Source organism: Adiantum capillus-veneris, chromosome 6, assembly GCF_014529385.1.
Source record: "Adiantum capillus-veneris isolate H3 chromosome 6, ASM1452938v2, whole genome shotgun sequence".
NCBI lineage: Eukaryota > Viridiplantae > Streptophyta > Polypodiopsida > Polypodiales > Pteridaceae > Adiantum > Adiantum capillus-veneris.
In genome coordinates, this window is record NC_140936.1 from 44,803,367 (window position 1) to 44,821,780 (window position 18,414).

Below are 18,414 nucleotides of genomic sequence, written 5' to 3' on the forward strand. Positions count from 1 at the left end.
CAGTTTTAATCTCTCTATTATGTTTCTTTAATTCGCTATATCTAGCTATGAATTGGTAAACAAACATACATAGATCAAGCATAAGCGTTTAATGTTAAAGATAAGACATAACAGTAGAAGGAAAAGAAAAATAAGAGAAAGAGTAAGAAAAACGGTGCAACACTTAGCTTTGATAGATGAAGTTCTCCACACATGCAAGACCGTCTCCTTGAGCTCTGATACCACTGCTACAAACGGGAGCGTAGAGTCCCTGCAAAATACCTCGAATAGCATGATGGAAACAACAAAACACCGCAAATACGCATTCCTGACAAAGCCTGTGAGCATATAATCAAGTCGTACACGAACAGAGAGAGATAGAGAGCGAAAGAACACGTGCAAGCGCACCTCCTAGAGCGGAGTGCTACGCCGGCACGGCGAGAGAGAAGAGAGGAGAGGAGAGAACAAGACACAAGCACTGGGTACAATCTCCCCCCGTGCAAGAGTGACCATTTTCCTCTTGCACGTATTTCATTTATAGATTTCTTAAATGGTCAAATTGAGTACAAACTGGCCGGCCGGTCATAAATGGCCAAAGCTCATAAAAGAGTACTTGAATAATAAAATGTACTTAATATACAGATCCATTTGCATAGGCCAAGCTGGGTCTAGTCTTTTCCACCTGTCAGCTTCAATAAATAATAAAATGTCAATTCTATAACAATAAGGGAAAAAAGAAGATACGTTGCCATTATTGTAAAGCCAATGATCACTTGATCAAGTCGTGTCCTAAGTTGAAGGCCAAAGAGGCTAAGAAGAAAGAGGGTGGTTCCACTGCAAATGATGGTTCCACTACAAATGCAGCCATTGTTGAGTCTTCTATGAAAGGAGACTGTAATGCTGATGTTGATGTAGAATGGGCTTTTAGCGCAGAGTGCACCTACAATCCTGCTGTTCATGATGCATGCTTGTCAGCTGCCGCAGATTCACATGTGTGGTATTTTGACAGTGATGCTACAAAGCACATTACCTCACATCGTGAATTGTTTACCTCTCTCCAGTCTGTCCCTCATGGGAATTCAGTCACTTGTGCCAACAACGCCTCTTATCCAGTTCAAGGAGTTGGAAAGATTGTGCTCACTGCTGCTAATGGCAGTTCCTTCACACTTAATGATGCACTTTATGTACTTGGGATCAAGAATAATCTCTTGTCTGTATCCACACTTGCTAGACTTGGACTTGTAGTCAAATTTGTGGATGACAGATGTACAGTTCATGATCTCAGTTTTGGTGATGAAATTGTTGCATCTGGCCTTTTGTGTCGTGGGTTGTATAAGCTCACTTTGTATGACAAGTGTGGACAAAATTTTGCAAATGTTGTTGCAGATTCAAGGGCTATTTCAGATGCAAAACTTTGGCATGCACGTTTTGGTCATCTGAATTTTGCCAGTTTGGTGCGTTTGCAGAAATCTGATATGGTTGCTTCTTTGCCGCCTCTTGAAGCACCTGTCAAACATGTCTGTGAAGGCTGTATTTTGGGTAAGATGCAGCGTTCTAAGTTTCCAAAGGATGGTTCAGTTCGGGCCACATGCAGGTTGCAGCTTGTGCATAGTGATGTTTGTGGGCCCATGCAAACTCCGTCCTTGGGCAATTACCTGCACTTCGTGACTTTCATTGATGATTACTCCAGGCATGCATGGGTATTTCTGCTTAAAGCGAAGTCCAAAGTTTTTATGTGCTTCAAACAATTTCTGGCTATGGCTGAAAATGTCTCGAAATGTACTATGGGCACCCTCCGTTCCGATCGAGGGGGGGAGTATATGTCTCATGAATTTACTGCATTTTTGGCTAGTCGTGGGATAAAACACCAATGTACAGTGCCTTATACACCTCATCAAAATGGTGTTGCTGAGAGGAAAAACAGGTCATTGACGGAAATGGCACGATGTATGGTCAAAAGTCAAGCTTTACCGCATTCTTTTTGGCTTGACGCCATCATGTGTGCCACTTATGTACTTAACAGGTGTCCTACGAAAGTTTTGTAGTCTATTACTCCATATGAAGCATGGCATGATAGAAAGCCTTCTATTGAGCACATGCGTATTTTTGGCTGTTTGGCATATGCTTTGGTGCCACAAGTGCAACGCAGAAAATTGGATGATAAGGCTGTCAAATGTATTTTTGTTGGTTATAGTGCTGAAAGCAAAGGTTACAGGTTGTATCATCCGCAAACAAAACGTATTCTGGTTTCACGGGATGTAGTGTTTGTGGAAGATTCTGTTCAACCCTTGCTGTCATGTACCAGAGACAGTAATGTAAGCTCACAGGACATTTATGACACTTTGTTGCCTCTTTTTAGTGGTGGAAATACGAATGTAAGTTCCAATGAGGCAAATGTACAGCCTATGGGGGTTTCTGAAAATGTTTTAGATCAGCCTATTACTGATGCATATGTACATGATGTACTTGATGAGGAAAGGGCTGAAAATGAGCAGGCTAGAGTATGCCAAAATGGCTGGTGCACACTTTGCGTGACAGTAAATTGGATGCACCTTTGTCTAGTCGTACTCGTTCAGGCTCTCGTCATGCATCTTATGCATCAGATTGTTATGCTTTGGCTGTGTCTAGCTTACATGATGTTGGATGGCTGCTATGCAATCAGAATATGATGCACTTATAGAAAATGACACATGGCCTTTATGTGATTTGCCTCCTGGCAAAAAGGCCATTGGTACGAAGTGGGTTTACAAGTTGAAACGCAAGCCGGATGGTGAGATCGATCGCCATAAGGCTCGACTTGTTGCAAAGGGTTATGCATAGCAAAAAGGCATAGATTATGAAGAGACTTTTGCTCCCACTTGTTGTATGACTACTGTGCGTTTTCTATGTGCATTGGCAGCTCATTTTGGTTGGGATGTACATCAATCAGACATTGTTACTGCTTTCTTGAATGGTGACATATTTGAGGAAGTTTATGTAACGCAGCTTCGCGGTTTTGTCATAAAAGGACAAGAGGACAAAGTGTGAAAATGTAACAAGGCTTTGTATGGGTTGAAGCAATCTCCTCGTGCTTGGTATGAGAAAGCTGACACTCATTTGGTCAAACAAGGCTTTTGTAACAGTCCAACAGAAAGCACATTGTATGTAAAGCGTGAGGATGATGTACTTCTCATTGTGGTTCTTTATGTCGATGATTTGCTGATCACTGGACCAAATGAGAGACATATTGCTGAATTTAAGGCTGATTTGAATGCTACTTTCAAGATGAAAGATTTGGGGCTGTTGCATCATTACTTGGGTATACAGTTTAAGCAGTGTGATGGTGGTATTGCCTTGTGTCAGAAAAGTTACATAGAGACATTGCTATCGAAGTTTGGACTTGAGGATTGCAAACCTATTGCCACTCCCGTGGAAATAGGTTTGAAGTTGAGTCTACATGATGTTGGGGATCGTGCTGATGTCACTCTTTACCAAACTGCTGTTGGCTGCCTCATTTATGTATGCAACACGAGGCCAGATATTCACTTTGCAGTCTCACAGGTCAGCAGATTTATGCATAGCCCAGGGTCTAAGCATTGGCAGGATTTCAAGAGGATTTTCCGCTACCTTAGTGGCACTTTACATCTTGGCTTGTTTTATCCGAAGGGGAGATCATTGCCGCCAAACTTACATGCTTTTTCGGACTCAGATTGGGCTGGTTGTTTTGACACGCGAGTGTCCACAAGTGGTTTTTGTTTCATGCTTGGCAGTTCATGTATATCATGGTTGAGCAAGAAGCAACCTACTATGGCCACTTCGAGTTGTGAGGCTGAGTACAGGGCAGTCTTCACAGCTACGATTGAGTGTGTATGGCTCAGACGCCTTATGGCTGATTTGGGTGTTGGACAGGACACTGCCAACACTATCTACATTGACAGTTAGAGCGCATTGGCAGTTGCGAGGAACCCAGTTTTTCATGCTCGCACAAAGCACATTGAGGTGCATTACCACTATGTCAGGGAGAGGCTCTCAGCAGGAGAGATCAGCTTGGCTTATGTGCCAACACACGACAACCTTGCAGATCTTTTCACAAAGGCATTGTCTCGTGAGAAGCTTGAAGCTTTCCACAAAGCTTTGGGCTTACTCCTCTTTGTGGTTTGATCCTGTCCTCAGGGCATGGCACTTCCCTTTACTCATGTGCCAGCTCTCGTTCACCGCATCACTCCAGGGGGGATTTGTTACCATATACATGTGGTAGTGATGTGTGTGAACACACTAGGACCGCCGGGGCATTTTTTCCCTCTTTAGGAGGTTTTTTCCCCCGTGCATTGTATATACGCCCATCACTCTAGGGCTATCTATCTTTCCATTGCACACTAAGTAACACACTCTCTATTGTGTGCCTTGAGCTTCCTTCATCTTCTCCAAGCTGTGTGTGTTTCTCTGCAACCCTAATTCCAACATAAAATAAAGACAAAAATGATGCAAAGAAAAAACCCAATGCTCAAAATTCTTCCTAAGGCACTTCCAACAACAACAACAATCGTTCCAAGGAGTAGGGAGTTTACAAAGGCAAAAACAAAATCTCTCTTGAAGAGCTTGAATCTTTTCGCAAGGACCATAAGTGTTTCAAGTATGGGACGCAAGGACATGGCTATCGTTCTTGCCCCAAGAAGAATGTTCGTAATGAGACTCCTAGGACTTCCACCATCGAAGCTCCAAAAGAGGATGTTCATTGCAAAGGATCATCACTTTCCTATGCTTGGGGAAAGGTAAAAGAGCATGATGCTTTCATCTTGTTTGACCCTGGCTCTACTCACAACTTCATATCAACGGAGTTGGCCACCAATTTGGGCATTCAAGCTTTCGATATGGGAGACATGGTAACGACTGACATAGATTTTAAGGGACATCAAGCCTCCGTTACTCCCTTGGTTGGGAAGTTGAGGCTCCATGTCCAAAGATATGTCGACAAAGAAGACTTTTTCATCTCCTCTTTAACATGAGTATGCTATCCTAGGGGTGCCATTGTTTGATCGCATGGCTGTCAATAAGAAGTTCCCTGAAAGGAGAATTTACTTAACCTATAGGGGAAAGAACATGTATATAGATGCTAGTGAGCGTGGTCAGACTATTCCACTTGTAAATCCTCCTGCTTTTGAATAAGTCAATGAAGAGCTCAGTTTCTCCGTACATGATTTTTGTCAAAGAGTCTCTAAAGATCCTAATGTTTCATCAAATGTAGATGGTAGGAATCAATAAGAGTTGGACTTCTCTAATTTTTTAAAAGGATTCCAAGATGTGTTCATCGATGATATCCCTATGGACTTACCTCCAAAACAAGGGGATGATGACCATCACATTGAGATTTTTCCAGGGAGCTCACCGCCTAACAAGCCTCCTTATCGAGTCTCACAAGCTCAACAAGAGGAGATCATGAGGCAAGTACAGGAATTGATAGACAAAGGGATGGTGAGGCGTAGTTCCTCTTCCTTTTTTTCTCCATTCCTTTTAGTGCAAAAGAAAGATGGTATGTACCGTATGTGTGTACTAAACCATATTACTATCAAAAACAGATTTCCTGTACCTCGGGTAGAAGATCTGTTTGATAAGCTACAAGGATCTACCTACTTCAGTAGGATTGACATTAAAAGTGGCTATCATCAAATAAGGATAGTGGATGAAGATATCCTAAATACCGTGTTTCGCACAACGTTTGGTCTTTATGAATATCTAGTTATGCCTTTTGGTTTGACTAATGTACCAACTACATTCAATCGTCTAATGGAAAAAAAAATTTAGACCTTACCGCAAATTCACTGGAGTGTTCTTTGATGATATCATTATCTACTCCAAGTTTTTGGAGGAACATAAGCAACATCTCTAAGTGATTTTTCAAGCATTGAGGGAGAACAAGTTTTTTCTCAACCAAAAGAAAAGCGAATTTTTCCTTTAAGAAATTCAATACCTAGGTCATATTATCTCTCAAAATGGTATCTGTATGGATCCATCAAAGTTAGTGATAATAAAAGCATGGCCTAATCCAAGGAATCTACATGAGCTAAGAAGCATTATTAATATGTGCGCATACTATAGAGGCTTCATAGCAAAATTCTCTCAAGTAGTAGGACCACTACACGACTTAACTAAGAAGAACGTTATGTATGGACTGCTAAGGAGCAAAATGCTTTTGATAAGTTCAAAGAGAAGCTTACTTCCCAACCAGTCCTTATGCTTCCAGATCTCTCAAAGTCATTTGAAGTCCAATGTGATGCTTGTGGTGATTGCCTTGGAGCAGTTTTGCTTCAAGAAAGGCATGCCATAGCATATGAGAGCCGAACGCTCGATACGGATGAACGAGTCTTAGGCATTTATGAGGAAGAGCTTTTAGCTGTTCTACATGCCCTAGACACACGAGAGCACCACCTATTAGGGACTCCATTTATTCTACGAACCAATCACCAAAGTCTCAAATATTTCATGATGCAAACCAAGCTTTCCGGCAAACAAATGAGGTGGGCAAATTTTCTTTTGCAATTTAATTTTCATATTGCTCACATTGCTAGTAAACACAATCAAGTGGCCGATACACTTTCACGACAACCAAAAGTTAATGCTGTGTTTATAGCTACTCACAATGATCTATCTTCTATGATAGTTGAGTATGCTATTGACTTTGACTTTATATACATAATGTCAGCCCTTGCTGTGGGGAAGAAAGAGGAACCATTCACCTTGCATGATGGTTATCTTCTCCACGGCAATAGGCTATGTGTTACCCATTCCTTGCATAAGAAAGTTATGTATGAATCCCATGCTCCTCCCTATGTGGGGCATAGAGGTATTCAACCTACTCTTCGAGGAGTAGAGACGTATTTCTATTGGCCTACCATGAAAGTGGACATAGAAGAGTATGTTTCAAAAAGCACAGTATGCCAAAACACCAAGTATGATAGAGAGAAGCAATTGGATTACTCCAGCCATTGCCTATCTCAAATTCACCTTGGGAGAGTATATCCATGGATTTCACCTTTGGATTACCCAAGTCTATCCATGGGAATAAGGGAATATGGACAATAGTCCCGACAGGTTTAGCAAGAAAGTATACTTTATTCCTGTCAAAAAGACTATTAAGGTATATCAAATGGCAACTCTCTTCATATCACAGATTTTCAAACACCATGGATTACCAACGTCCATCGTGCCAGATAGAGATCCTATAATGACTAGTAATTTTTGAAAAGGTCTCTTTGAAAATCTAGGAACAAGATTGAATTTTTCTTCGGCCTATCATCCACAAACAGATGGCCAAAGTGAGATAGCCAATCTTATGATACTCGATCTACTCAAGACTTATGGCACCTAAGCAGATCAACGCTTACAATGGGAAAATTACTTACCACTTGTAGAGTATGCCTACAATAATACTGTACATACTTCTACGGGAAAAGTACCTTTTGAGATCATTGAGGGAAGACCTAAAAGTCCCTAGCTACTCAAAGTACATGGGAAGATCTTTGCTGTTGATGAGTATAGCAGTGACATACAAGAATATTTTCAAAATATTAAGGAGGCTATATCCATCTCTTAACAAAGGCAAAAAGCTACTGCTAACAAGCACAAAAGGGCCTTAACAGTCAAAGAAAATGATTGGGTCTTACTCATGTTTCCTAAGGCTCGATTAAGGTAAACGACGGGCAAAAATCCTACGGGCCATCAAAAGTATTATGCTAAGCTAGAAAAATGATACTATGGTCCTTTCCAAATTTTGAATCCTATCACTAAGATGGCCTATCAACTCAAGTTTCCTAACCATTGGCTCATATACAATGCTTTTCATGTGAGCCTACTTAAGCCCTACAAAGGAGAGACACCAAGTGAACCAATTATTGAAGACCCTCCCGAAGTTGAAGACCCAGAAGAGGTGCTATGTTAACCCTCACGGCTCACGGACACCCTATCACCTACGATGGAGGTTGTATTATGTACTTGTAGAGTTAGGTAGCGGGCTTGTCTGTCCAATAGGAAAAGGGTAAGAGTGATCGCCGATGAGAGGCGCACTCTAACTGGAACATTCAAGGGATTAGTTGGCTAAGCATGGGCGCCCAAGTGTGAATGGGGTGAGCTCATATAAAAGTCAACTAAACCTAAAATTCACGCATTCTCTCATTTGTGCAATAGAAGAGTGCTTTTGCTCCATCTCCATCTTCTTCTTCTTCATCTCCTTGTGTGTGTGTGTATGCGTGTGAGAGAGAGAGAGAGAGAGAGAGAGAGAGAGAGAGAGAGAGAGCGAGAGAGTGATCGAGCATTGCGACGATGGCACGGCGGCGACGAAGCGGTTGAGCGCGGCGAAGCGGCGGCTCCTTCTTCTTCGCGGCGAGGAATCCTTCACGAAGCAAGCGTAGAGCGGTGAGTGACACACCATCAACTTCTTTGAGCTTACTAGTTTAGGCTTGTTGTGTGCTTGGAGCCATTTGTGGCTCGCACACGGTGTATCGGCAAGTTCCTTGCATTGACATGTGTGACATACACGCACATTTTTGGCGCCGCTGCCGGGGAATGCCGTGCATTAAGCTCGAGTAGCACTCTGTGCTTCTCCATGGTGCAATTTCTATTGTAGGAAAGGTAAGGAAGGAGTGTGGGTGTGTTGAGAAGAAGGATTTGGTGTTGTACTGTGTATTTTTTTTTGTTAATGGAGTTTTCAAAGGTACTGTGTTTATTCTCTGTGTATTAAGGTTGTTAGTTTTCTTTGTTAATGGAGTTTTCAAAGGTACTGTGTTTATTCTCTGTGTACTAAGGTTGTTAGTTTTCTGTGTACAGTAAGTAGGAAGTAGATATGTGTACTAAGGTTGTTAGTTTTCTGTGTACAGTAAGTAGGAAGTAGATTTGTGAGAGTTAATAGAGTGTGTTAGTGTGTAACAATAGGTGTATTAGTTAGAAGTAGGTAGATAGAGTGTGCGTGTGCTCTCGCGCAGGCCGCGACGACCTTATCCTTAAAAAAAAAAAACTAAAAAAAACTAAAAAAAAAATAAAATTTTAAAGGTAGGACCGGGTTCGGGAATATCTCCCAGACCCAAGCCCAAGCTCACGCTCAGGCTTAGGCCTCAGTCGCCTTTTCAAAAACGAATTTTAGCTTCACACGTAGCTAAAAATCAAATTTTTGAGGACCAAAGGAACGTGAGATGCCCGAAAATTGTGTTGTAAAACACACAACGACCCTCTAGGTGATACACTTATTTCGAGCTATCACACACTTTAATAAAAAAAATCAAACATTAAAAACGTAAAAAACACGAGTGAAAATGAACGCTTAAAAAAGGTAAGCGGTTAACCTTCGACGTTACTCTCCGACTTTTGTAGGGTGCCAAAGGCACATGCATTTCCTCTCTGGTTGTGTGCTAGAGACGGAGCAACTAGAGAGAATTTCGACTTACGCGAGTTCTCAATATCCACCTACTTTAGGTTTCGGGCCCTCGACGGGATCCAAGGTAGTACAAACCAAGACCCGAACATAGCGGCTAGTGACTCTTCCTCTGACTACGACGTCATGGAGGGTTTCCCAATGCCTAATCCCGATAGCTTGAGCCAAGACATGCATGCCATGGGTCCTCGGTCCTGACCGAGTGTGCTTAGCCGCTTGAAGGAAATCTTTAGTAGAGCCACTCGCTCCAAACATGGAGCTAATGATGTAGCTGAGGGGGGTGGGGAAGTAAATTCTCCATTCGTGACAAACGTAGACCCTATACCGTTAGAGAATGTGCACATGAATACTTCATTCACTGCACCTCCTGACTCTTCAGAGTTATTTCCCTCCGAGGTCATATTACCCAATGGAAGAAGCCTTGCCGAAGTGCAAGAGGTTGAGCGATATATCCTTGCAGCGAGGGAAAAGGAAGTCGAGAGCTTACGCAAGGCGGAGCAACGAAGAGAGTTAAAAGCGAAAGCTCCTATGTCAATATCCTTGCTAAGAGAGCAATCGAGTGCTCCTGACTTAGCAACCGCTAAGGGCCAACCCCTAGAAAGCAACATTGTATCTAGCTCAAAGGACACCCCTAGCACCTCAATCCTAGATGGAGTGTTCTTAAATGAGAACTGGGAGTACGAATTACAAACAGAGACTCTGACCGACCTATACACAGGTCACACCTATCATGTGGGTTGGTTAGATGTCCTACAATCCACAATGGGTGCTACTAGTGTAGAGGATCAACAACAAAGAGTTTGTGAGGTCATCCATAGGGTCATTGAGTTAGAGAGACAGAACAAGGAGATCAACATGCCTTCAACAAGTCTCATGAGATTCTTGTATACAGGGAAGGCTAAACAACCGACCTTATCGCAAATGGAGACTCCCTCGGTAAGTCTGATGGATCCCCCATATGTTGTTTCTCCAGGGGTCTCAGTGCAATCTGAGCCCACAAGTGATAGCTTCACCTTTCCAAGTCTAGCTCATCTTTCCCTTGATGAAACCACGGCTACCATGCCTACCCCATTGATGGGCATGCCGAGAAACACGCCATGGACCTCATTTGTTAGTAAAGCACCACTACATGGTAGCTCGATGCATGCAACAGTACCTACAAGTGTGTACCAATCGTATGAACCTATGGGTCATCACACCCTACCCCTCCCATTGTTTCAACTACCTATGCTCCACAACCACAATACACAAGTTCTTATTTCCATGGGACTATACCGGCTAGCATTAGCATGTCAAATCCGACATCTGCTATGCCTAGGGCCACCCATATGAACTATGGACCACCACATGGCACACCATCGTACCCAATGTGGAACCCAAGGGCTTCCTATGCGCCAAGCCCAATGCCAATACCTACTCCACATGTAGTCTTTGGAGCGCCTTCACCCACGGTGCCTGCTCACTGAGGTGACTTGGCAGCATTTGCTCAAGCTATTGGTCAATCTATTGCTGAGAATATGCGTTACGCACCTGATAGAGAGCCTAGAAGTAAGGCAGTACAAATAGCCAAGCTAACACAAAAATTTAGTGGAGACGGGGATGTGAGAAAGCATATCGAATTGTTTGAACAAATATGCGATTATCTAAGAGAACACAATGACCTACATAAGAGCAATTCTTTAAGCCTAACCTTAAGTGGAAAGGCTGGGGATTGGTATAGAACCCTAAGGGTGGACGAAAAAACGATTTACCCTACTCTTAGGAGACTGTTCTTAAAAGAATACATACGAGAGGGAGTACTTTGGGGTGTAGCCTCTCAGCTCCAGAAAGCCCAACGAGAGGAAGGAGAGTCGGTGAGAGACTTTATAAGCCGCTTGAAGCATTTGAATTCTCGTTGTAATCCAAATGAGCGCTTCAACAATAACCAATTGCTTGATAGATTCAGTAGGGGATTACGACATGAGGATATCTATAATGGCCTAGTCATTAGAGGTATCACCACTTGGGAAGCAGTCACCACCAATGCGATCCAATTGGAGGATAATTTAATGATTCAAGGAGAAAGAGTGTCTGTTGAGACGAAATCTATTAGCTCGCAAGCATCAGGGCATCAGCCAATGACCCTAAAGCCTATTACTAAGGAGCCAAAGATATCTGAGATGACTTTAGCAGATCTCACCAAGGCTATTCAAGAGAGTCTTAGAGACAATCATGCTCCGCAAAACAATCATATGTATCCAAGAAGGGAGCAGCAATGGTGCTCAGTATGCTATGGACCGCATAGTACCAGTGAATGTCCTACTTTTAGAGTAAAATTCAATGGGAATTGCAATGCCTGTGGGAGATATGGTCATCAAGCTAAGGATTGCATAGTATTTAAATGCGCGATGGCCAATAGACCAACCTTAGCATGGACAGACACACCTCGAGTTCCTGCATTGATGCCGGCCCCACCTCTTGAACAAACAACACAACACATGGTCCCTAGGGCCCAAAATGTTGTTCAGAAAACACCTTTACCACCTCCAGTGCTAGGACCGCAACCACCACATCCGAGAATCACTTTTGTGAATCAAGTGGGTTGTGAGTCATCTATTTCTTGTTTGGAAGGCTGTGAGGAAGATATAGATCCTAATATTGCCTATGGGATGGATGTGCTTGAAGAAAGTCCACAATACTACATGGAGGACTATTGGTGACAAGTCAAACCTGTATATCAAGTAGCTGCTCTTGCGGGAAGAGGCCAAAATATCAATTGCACTGCTAAGAGACCACCTCTTCAATGCTATGAGTGTGGAGTCCCACATCGTGTAGCCAAGTGTCCTATTAGGCTACAAAGAATGCCACACTAATGCAAACCAATCAAGCGAGCACGTCTACAATGCCGATACTCATGTGTAATCCATGTGGCATAGATCATTTGATTGTCCAATGTCCAAATAATCCAAATGCACTGAAGATCACGCCATTAAACTTGATTGAAGTTACAGAGGAGCCATCACCAAGTACACTTGTGGTACCAGTAAACGTACTCACACGATTGATGCTCCAAAAACAAAACTATATTCTTGAGGAAAGAGACACGGCATCAATTGCCCAATCTCAGAAAAAGAAGAAAACACGAAGAAAGAGATCGCAAAAAGCAGCGAATTCAGACCCCAATTCAAAGACCAACATAGGGACTGGTGACGACCCCGTATATATGAATGACGCTTAAGAGGATTCTGATTCAAGAGAAACCATGGAGACCAAAATGACCACTAAGATAGAAACCAATAAGGAAGATCTTCATGAGCCACAATGGCCAGGATCCAAGAAGAAGATAGGAACTTATCCAAACCCTACAGAGGAGATCGAGCGAGTCAAGCAATTAAGGAGTTTGGTAGAAGATACCCAAAGGGATCTAGAACCAGCACCTAGGAAGATCCAGATTACAGACACTGTGTTCCCTACGCAACAACAACCTCACCAAGACCATAGACCCTTAGCCGTACCTAGTGTCATCCAAGAAGAAAGTGACTTAAAGTCATGGGAAAGTGGGCGTACTCACTTCTTTATGGAAATAATGTTTACAGAGGGACTACTTGATCCTATCGAAGAAATGGAGATCCCATCTTCCCCACGTCATGGGACTCAAGGCCAAAAGGTGCCGTTAAACATTGCCAAATTGATGGATTTCATGTCTTCAGAAGTTAGAACCACCATCATATCCAAACTATATAAAGACCCTGAGTTAGTCTCAGCTCTTCGAGCCTTCCTCAATGGAGAACTGAATTTTGGGCTACCACAATTTGCACAGTTGGATGGAGCTGGGGAGATGCCAATAGAGGAGGAACACATAGATCAACAACCCAACCTAGATGAGAACCTTGTTATAGAAATACCTGTTAGCAAGTTGGGACAATACTTTGAGGGTGATGAATCCAATGCAACCATACCAATCACTACTAAGGGATTAATTGTGAAGGGAATCCTTGATGGTGGCACGGGGGTTAGCATTGTGACTAAAAATTGCTGGGAAACTATGGGAAAACCTCACCTTGCAACCACAACCATAGCAGTGAAGATGGCCAATGGGTCTATTGTTAAACCTATTGGGATGCTAGAAGATCTCAAGATCAAGGTCTTTGGACATAAAATAAGAGTTACCTTCATTGTTATGGATTTCTCCAAGCACACTATGGCATCGAAGATTATCTTAGGACGTCCTTTCATGAGGGAAGCAAAAATGGTGCATGACTGGTCTAAAAACCATGTCTACTTGCAGTTCCAAGATTCTGTCATTCGAGTGGCTCTTGTTACTGGTCGAGCACATCCTCTAGGAAATAGGTTTATAATTGATCATAGATCTGACACCACAGTTCACTTGGCCCCATTGCAATATTGTTACACATGTAAAGCGTACACTGATGTTGGGGAAGATTCTCCTTATATGGATGTATTACCTGGGATGACCAAGTCGGACAATGTGGATTGGGTCCACCTAACAGCAACCATAGACACTTGGGGAAATAGGGGGACGACCTGGGTAACACCTGAGGGGGATGAAATGCTCGTACCCTTAAATATGCTAGAAGCAATGCATATAGCTTCTGACAAGACTCATCCTCATATAACAAAGAAAACATACAAGTGGGCCCCTAAAGCTTCTTTAGCAACCATAGCTAGTGCGAAAAAACAGAAGCCTTGTAAGAAACGTCCCACTCGCTCCAAGAAATGTAAGGAAACGTGGCGTTGGATTCCTAAACGACTATTGGAAGCCCAGGGCTACTATGAAGGAAATGATCAAATCTGGGTGCCAAAACGTAAATTGTGCTCTTACTTGTCACCGGGCCCATGTGAGCTCAATCCTGTGGCTCCAAAACAAATTGAAGATCGTGGAAAGAAAAAAATCACGGAATGCGACACACCCGCTCCAGAGCTAGTTTGGGTACCAAAGAAATAACGATTTGTTCCACCTAGCTCAGGAACAGGGAAAGCAAATGAAGCTTCTTGCTCTTCATGTAGTTCCTATACGGAAATAGAAGCTTCGACACAACCTCCACCTACCATTGTACATATCCATACAAGCAAGAAAGAGTTTACACCTCCCGTTGTAAGTTCACCACCTACAACGATGTTGCAAATAAAATCATGGGAGAGTACCTTACCACCCTTGCAACTAGATGAAACGCATAGAGCGGTCGAAAACTATTGGTTAAAGCCTTCACCTATAACAACTTGGAACAACTGGTTTCAAAGGGTGACGAGCACATTTCAAACGGTATGATCTACACAAGGAAGGGGGGAGTGTTTGCTGACAGTCATCATTCACTCACTCTCCTCTCAACCTTTCTCCCTGAATTCTTAATCTCCAATCTTAGGGAATGTATATATATAGCATTATACTCATAAAAAACAAAAAAATAAAGAGCAAGAGCAATTAGAAAACGAGTATGCATAATAAAAGTCAAAACATTGACTCAGACCTACACATTCGCATCCGGTACACTGAAACAGAAACCTATGTCATAAAACACCTTTGATCCTCAGCACTCGAGTGATGGAGGGTAGGTATGATTAGCATGATAGGAGTGTTTTTGTTTTAGAGTTGAGTAATTAGCAAAGTTCTTTTTCCCACTGATGTGCCTCCTAGAGGTATTCTTTGTGTTTCCTCGTGTGTACAGGAACGTGTTGCTGTTGTTAGGATTTGGACCTTCATGGGATCTTTCTCTCATTCACACTTCAAATCAAGCGCGACCATTGACACAAACAGGTGTTTCTTGTCCATTAGCATTGCTCCTTATCTTTTTGCATCCATGTTTGTCTGCTTTGATTGTGATTGGTAGCATAATATTCAGCGCATTTGCTTAGTACCAAACATTAAATTCAATGAATTTTTTGTCATAATCACTTGTCTAGATTTAAAAATCAAGCAATCCGACTAAGCTAGTTTGATCAAGCTAGGTGTTAGAGATCTTCTCTTAATACCATGGGGAATGCCTTCCTAATAATCAATGGTTACTTAGGTCTTAATCCGATTTAGGCGGCATTGTGTGAAATGTACTAGGGCTTTCTAGTGGGCTTAGTCCCTATTGACCTTTAGCTTAAGTATTATAAAGGGAGTTTACTAGTGTGATGAGCCTTGGGAGGTGTAACAGTGTTATATGACCCCCCAAAGTTACAAAAAATGCTGAAAAACGAACAAAAAAATAATAATCAAAGTGCCACAATGTAAAATCTTAAACTGGAAGAGAAATCTTAGTTTGATTTGGTACTTCACTCACATGTATGGCCTATGGTACTAGAGCCCTAGAGGTTCCCAGTGTGGGCGCTTTTCCTTGAAAAGCAAAAAACCCAAGGCATACAAAATAAGCACACACATCAAAATTGAATCACTGTGAAAAGACTTTGGGGGGTCAAAGAAAAAGTAATCAGTCAGGCGATGATTTCATGAGAAATTTCTTTTTATCATAGCTTAACTACAAGGTCTTCTAGGTATAGCCTCTAGTCAGCCCTCGAACATGAAATACTGGGCTCTCGCGATTAAACAACTTAATTGACCAGAGAAAATTAAGAAGCTTACCCATGGTATTAATAGTCGATCTCTAGTGCCTTTCGATCGTTAAATTAGCGACCCCAGACTTGTTTAATGTTTTACCTTTACATCTGTTTATGCATTTAATTATATTGCAATTTAATCTTTATTGCTGACAAATGGTTTAAAATTCTGTTACCAATCAAATTGTCTGCCTACAACTGCATATGCTTTTTAATCGCTTATGAGAATGCAATTACTTTGCCAATATTGTTTGATTTTGCAGTGACTGAAGAAGGTTAAGGACATTCATCTCTAATGCTCTTCCACCTAGACGAACGAGCTTCAACTCAATAGCTTCCGAGGACGGAATCTACATCAGGAAGGGGGGCATGTTAACCCTCATGGCTCACGGACACCCTATCACCTACGACGTACGTTGTATTATGTACTTGTAGAGTTAGGTACCGGGCTTGTCGGTCCAATAGGAAAAGGGTAAGAGTGATCGCCGATGAGAGGCGCACTCTAATTGGAACATTCAAGGGATTAGTTGGCTAAGCATGGGCGCCCAAGTGTGAATGGGGTGAGCTCTTATAAAAGTCAACTAAACCTAAAATTCACTCATTCTCTCATTTGTGCAATAGAAGAGTGCTCTTGCTCCATCTCCATCTTCTTCTTCTTCATCTCCTTGTGTGAAATTCTCTCATTCTCTCATTTGTGCAATAGAAGAGTGCTCTTGCTTCATCTCCATCTTCTTCTTCTTCATCTCCTTGTGTATGCGTGAGAGAGAGAGAGAGAGAGAGAGAGAGAGAGAGAGAGAGAGAGAGAGAGAGAGAGAGAGAGAGGGAGAGAGTGATCGAGCATTGCGACGACACTGTAAGCTGCGGGTAAAACCTGTCCTGCACCTGTACTGTCTCTCACTCTCCTGTCACTGTCCTGTAAGCATAGACTGCGACAATGCCTCAACGGCAGTAAAGCAAAGATGCAATCCCAACTGTCTAACTCATAGTCAATACATCCTAACTGCCTATCTAAGGGTGCTCGAGGGATCGCTCCAAGACCTTTATCACCGAAAGGATCTCAACATTCGAGAATCCCCCAGCTCAATAAAACCTCACTCGACCCTCAACAAAGGATGCAGTAAATCTGACAATACATAGACTTCCCACAAAATCATACATCCACAAATTTCCCACTATATGCTGTAACCGCTGCGTCGGTTGTTTGCTGCGTGACTCACAGCCAACAAACCCTCAACTGACATACATCATCTCTGACAATACATCCCATGTGGAAGTACCTGCAATGTCAGGATGAAATCTGGAATATCAAGCAGCAAACACAAGCTACCTGATGAACTAGTGGATGTCGCCTACAGTCTCTGTGTAGATGTGACCGTGTCGTATGTGACACGCCTCCAAGAACTGTGAGCCATCCTTCGATGTGTAGACAGCCACAAATCAACACTCTGGGAGTGCTGATATCCTCAGCACCTGCAGTCGTAGGCCGAAACCCCAAATTTGCAGAGTCGGATCTGCACCCGCGGATCTGCACCTGCTAAGACCACGTAGTGGAAAATGGCATGCGCAGAACTTTGTCGAAGCCAAACGGTGGCCAAGATGACCTCAGAATGAAATTTTGAGAAAACCAAGCCCTTCGAGCTCTCCACAAGATTTGGGGCCGTGTCTTCGCCTGTCGAATCTCACTCCAATCTGAGCAGGTGACTCTGGCTACTTGCAAATGCTGCCCCAAGCCTCGATCTGAGCTCTGATACCAGTTGAAGGAGTACGAGCGGAAGTGTGACGCGAGAGAGAGTGCGAGAAGAAGAGCACGACGATATGGTGAACTCGCTCTACTGTAATGTGTAGAGCATAGTGAGTTCTTATTAGGTTTTTACAAAAGAATATGTGTACATACCTGGCGGCCCGCCCACTTACCTGGGCGGGGCGACCACATTGGGATTTATACCCCAACAGGAAGTGGTGGAATCTACGATGGTTCGAGAATAGTTAAGGAGATAGAATTAGTAGACACAAGTGAGGAGTCCATACTAATTTTATAGCTCAAGACCTTACTCAGATGGAAGAGTTGTACTTATAGTGTTTCTCAAGGAATTCAAGGACATATTTTCTTAGACTTACCATGATATGAAGGGTGTTCCACCTTGCATGATTTTTGTGTATGCTTGCAGAAGGTTCATGCACTATCTACTGCAAAATCCTTTTACTTTCCTTATGAGCTACTCTCTTTTCCCCTCAGTTGTTCAAAAATTCAAAAGTTTAAAGACAATGATGAGGTGGGTGATTGAGTTGCAAGAGTTTTAGTTTTCTTTTCTAGTTAAGGAGAGCACTAGAGCAACCCTGGAAGATTTTCTTACATACAAAGAAAGTCCTCTTTGGATCAAGTAAAAGGATATTAGGAAGGAAAGAGTTGAGACACCAGTGCTTGAAAATGCATGTTCAATTTTTTTTGATGGATCATATAGAAAGAGCCATGATGCATCATCAGGTGGCATTGT